Here is a 5,273-nt window from a genome sequence, read left to right on the forward strand (position 1 = left end):
CTTAGAGCTAACCGGTTCCTAGGCCAGGAGAAGCGCCTCTGCTAAGCACGCCCAAAGCTTATTTTGGCATCACCACACTTAACAGGTGCAGCTTGCCGAGCTACCTTCCTCTCTGCTGGCAGTGACTGCGCCCCATTGCTCCCCATTTGTCAGGCATGCTGGATCACATGAAGACACCCGTGTCTGGCACACTGTCTCACATAAAGCAGATCATCCCTTAATATTTATTCAATAAAGAAATGACTAAATCTGCACAGAAAGAATGGAAGGCTATGTGCCAACAAATTGAGGATGCTTATTTCTAGATATTTAAGTTTTTACTGTATACTTTTATACATGTTCCAAATTTTCTGCAGTGGGTACAACAAAATGCAACATGAAGATAATAACATACATACATACATACATACATACATACATACATACACACACACACACACACACACACACACACACACACATTGGTTTTTCAAGACAAGGTTTCTCTATGCAATAGTCCGGGCTGTCCTGAAACTCGCTTTGTAAACCAGGCTGACCTCGAACTCAGAGATCCACTACTCCTACCTCCCAAGTGCTGGGCTTAAAGGCATGCGCCACCATACCCAGCAACATATTTATATCTTATTAAGTAACTCAGGAGCCTACCATAAGTAATTGGAGCCTAGTTTTTAATATGAGACCCCACTCTGTTTAAACAAATCCATTAACATGAATTGGAACTCATAGGCTAAATGGTGATGATCCTTAATACAAAAGGAAGGTTGGGAGTGTCTTGTTGGATAGGACATTCATTGTCCTAGGACATTTGAATGTTGATAGGAGCCTTGAAATAGCACATCTGTATATAAATTTTCAAGACAAAATGTAAAAGGAGTTTCACTGTCTTTTTTATTTTGTGAAGTGTACTGATTAGAAACCTTTATAAGGTCATTTTCCCCAGAGCACAGATGACAGTGGGCATCTTTTTTGATTGAATGAAGTTTATACTTTAACCTCTCTCTCTATGTGTATGAGTACATTTATTAAAGTGTACGTTTTTGGGTACAGTGTGAGATTCCAATCCTCATGTGTAAAAGGTGAGACACTAAGTAGCTGGCACCATCTCAATGTTGACCATTTCCTTGTGTTGAGAATATTCAAATCTTCTCTGCTAGCTTTTTGGAAATATACGGTTAACTTTTTTTTTTTTTTTTTTTTTTTTTTTTTTTGAGCTGAGGATTGAACCCAGGGCCTTGCGCTTGCTAGGCAAGCGCTCTACCACTGAGCTAAATCCCCAACCCTCCGGTTAACTTTTGTCAGTCATGGTTACTCTTGTGCTAGAGAACATTAAACATTGTTCCTCCTCTTCAGCTATACCCTTACTCCTGGTAACTGTCTTCTCCATCCTGATCCCAGCCCTCCTCAGACTCTGGAGACCACCACTCTACTGTGGATTTCCACACCCAGCTTCCATATACAGGAACTCCTGGCATTTGCCTTTTGGTCCCTGACTTTCTTCATAAAGCATCATCCCACTCCTGGCCCATCCATGTCACCTCACTTCTCTTTGAACTACTTGTTTCTTTCCGAGTACAGAAATGAATCTGTAGAAGTTTACAGCTGGGACTTTCTAGCCTAAGGGATGTTTCACAGTGGAAAGCACAAAACCACACATAATTTTATGTTCTCAAATGCTCTCTTGCTCTCTGTCCTCCGGCTTCATCTTAGGCCCTAAAGGCCATAATTCCTGATCTTCTCATTGGTAGCTTCATTTAAACAAGGGAAGTTCTTCTAAAGCCACTTGCTACAGTCTGAATCTGAGCATCCTTCCAAGGACTGTGATCAACGCCTTGGTCTCCAGGGGGATGCTGATGGGAGGTGATGGAGCCTTTGAGTAGTACTCTATTGAAGGTACACCCTCACAAAGGATTATGAGCCTCTTCCTATTTGGTTTTCTGTTGGATGTTGTAAGCCTCTTAGACCCACAGGGACACAGGCACCTCCATCGTGTTCTGATTCAGCTGAGCTCTAAGCTGCTGACACTCTGTTCTTAAACCTCCCAAGCTGTGAGCTAAATGAATAAGCCTTTTATCTTTATAAGTCAACCACGTTGGGTAGCCACTGTTGTAACAAGCCCTACATACACCACCATTTTAGGGTCTTTCTGAGTTAATACTGGCCCATGTTCAGGAGTGTCCAACCTTTTGCCATTTTGCAACTTGATGTTGTCATCTACAAATACATCGGGCCACATTCCTAGCTATCCTGGGCCACACGTGGCCTCCTGGACACAGACTGGACTTACTGTATGCCTACTCTCCTCACACACCATGTCACATCATCTCTTCACACATAGTCCATAACCAGAACTTACACTGCATTTTCTCTTGACAAAAAACCTCATGATTCAGTTTTCCCCTCACCTTAACCAAAACCAATCTACCCCAGTATTTCTCACACCTGTGTCTTGATTCAGAAGGCTGTGGCATCAGACGCTTCAGGGATCTGTAGATTCCTGCTAGTGGACATCTGGTTTACTTTGTAACACAATGATGATGTGAACCCTGCCCCAGGGCTGTGAATCTCGTCTTGGTCATTCCACGAGTGGATTGTTTTTTATGTGTATAGGTGTTTTGCCATGGATGTTGGATCTCCTACAACTGGAATTCCAGACAGTTGTGAGCTGCCATATGGGTGATGGGAATTGAATCTGGGTCCTCTGGAAGAGCAGTCAGTGGTCTTAACCATTAAGCCATCTCTCCAGCCCCGCCCCCCACTAGTGGATTTTAATCTTCTCAGTTCTGCATGCTGTGAAACTTGTCTTCTGGTGACCCTGCCCAACCACCATTTCATGCTAGGGCCCCAAGGAAGGACTGTGAGGGAGAGAGAATGCTAATAACTCAGGAAGCCTCCTTGAGCTTTGCAGTCCTCAGAACAGGCCTCAGGCCTGCTTCTGGTAGGGACACAGTGGCCTTTTCCAGCAGAAGCTCCATGCACAATGGCAGAAACACAGGAGAAGCACAGGCCTCCATAGCTGGGGTCTGTAACCCCAAGCTCATTAAAATCAGCTTCTCATCAGTGCTCCATAGCATCTGTGTAACTTTTGTCCCAGTCAATTAACAACCACTTCTATTACCCAGCAGTCCCTTCATCTGAGCAGACTCTTTTCTAACACAGGAAGGCCACTCTCGGGAGAGACTTGGGGTGGACATTTAGGTGCCAGGCAGGCTGGTGAATGTTCCTTTGCACGTGTGCTAGTCTGCAGATCCTCACACAATAGATTCTGAGCAGCTTCCCTGACTCCTGCCTTCAGAGCCCAGGCTTTGGTCCAGAGAGACTGCTGTGATCATGGCAGGTGCATATAGCATCACAGAATATTGACTGTCAGCACTACAGTCCGCTCATTAACTAAAACATGTAAGCAAGGCCCTTGCTGAACCTCTAAAGGCCAGAATAGACACTTTGCACGCTTCTCATTCAGGTGGTCACAGTTTTTGTTAGCCTGCTCTCTGAAGCCCTTGTGGTCTATTTTATTATAAATTTAGCTCTTGGAGGCAAAACCATAGGTTGGCAACTGGGGACCATTTGGATTCAGAGCTCTGAACCCTCTATAGCAGCAAGGCTCACTGTGGATGCGTAATATGCATGTGTACCTGGCACGACTCTGGGCAGGAATTATGTGTATGTATCATTCCATTTCACTGCTACGGCAGATTATCTAAGGCTGCATAGTTTGGTTTGGTTTGGTTTGGTTTGGTTTGGTTTTTGGTTTTTCGAGACAGGGTTTCTCTGTGTAGCTTTGCGCCTTTCCTGGATCTCGCACGGTAGACCAGGCTGGCCTCGAACTCACAAAGATCCGCCTGCCTCTGCCTCCCGAGTGCTGGGATTAAAGGCGTGCGCCACCACCACCCGGCAAGGCTGCATAGTTTTAAGGAGCAGAAATTTATTCTGTCATAGTTATAGAGACTGAGAGTCTCAAATAAGGGTGTTGGCAAGCTAAGTCCGAGATAGGGCCCATTTCTGCATGCTTCACATAGCAGAGAAGAGGCGCGGCCCACTTCCACAGACCCTCTTTGTTGGGGCATTTTCCTACTTCCGAGCATCCTAACCTCCTGACCTAAGCACACACTACCAATCTTCATCTCCCAACAGTGCTGTGTCTGGAAATTAAGTTTCAACATGAATTTGGGAGGAGGTTGTAGGGGGACATCATTGAGGTAGTCTAGAAAATCAAAAAGAAGTCAGGTGTGGGGGCACACCTCTAATCTCAGCACTTGGGAGGCAGAGGCAGGGGGATCACAAATTCCAGGGTCTGGCCTACAGAAGACTGTCTCAGGACAGAAAACTAACCGAAGGGATGAATGAAACTCTTTTTAATGATACATTTTAAGTAAGCCATGACATCTAATGAGACCTTTTAACTATTTTATTACTCTTTGGAATTTGGTGTGTTAGGAGTAGCCACACTGCCTGTGCTAAAGAGCCACGCAGAATGGTCCCTGCACGGCTCTAGAGGGAGAAAGGCATGATGTTGGAAGGCATCATTGTTTACAGAGAAGTCAGCCACAGTGTCTGAAGTTGCTCAGAGTTGCTCAGTTTTAGAATCCGGCCATCTTCGGTACCCCATGGATTCACTCAGGAAGCTGATTGGCAGCAAGGCCAATCGCCCTGTCCTGGGCTTTTCCAGAGTCACGACCCTCAGTCTGCCTGGCCTCTCTCCCAAATAAACCCAAATCTGACTGCACACCAAGCCCAGGTGAATTTTCACCCACCTTTCTATGCAGATGATTTTTTTTTTTTTTATGACTTATCACCCTGTCCTTAGAAACTCCGTTTCAAGACCCTAAAAAAAAATTACAATTTCTTTTAGGCAATGATTCTCAACAGAAGTGTCCATCAGCATCATCCATGAAGCTTCTATGAAATTCAAATGATGCTCCTACCCTAGAACTCTGGTGTGTAGATGGAGGCTGACAGATACATTTATGTAGACCTCCATATGTTTAATGGCTTCCAAATGATTCTGATGAATACTGCCAACTGGTAAGAACCTCATCAGCTGCTATATGGCCACAGGTGTTCTCCAGACACCCCCTCGACATGTGGACACACATCAGTCCAGGAATTAACCGCCAGGCTGGAACCTGGTGTTAGAAAGAAACGTGAGAACCTCCCAGGGCGGGGCTACCTGGCCTACTTATGTTGTTTCTGGGCACCTAAGGACACCTTTAGACTCACTTCCTGCTCCTTCAGCCTCACCCGAGTCACCGCCAGACTCAGTGGGTCAGGCCAGA

Source organism: Onychomys torridus, chromosome 15 (genome assembly GCF_903995425.1).
Source record: "Onychomys torridus chromosome 15, mOncTor1.1, whole genome shotgun sequence".
Taxonomy (NCBI): Eukaryota; Metazoa; Chordata; class Mammalia; order Rodentia; family Cricetidae; genus Onychomys; species Onychomys torridus.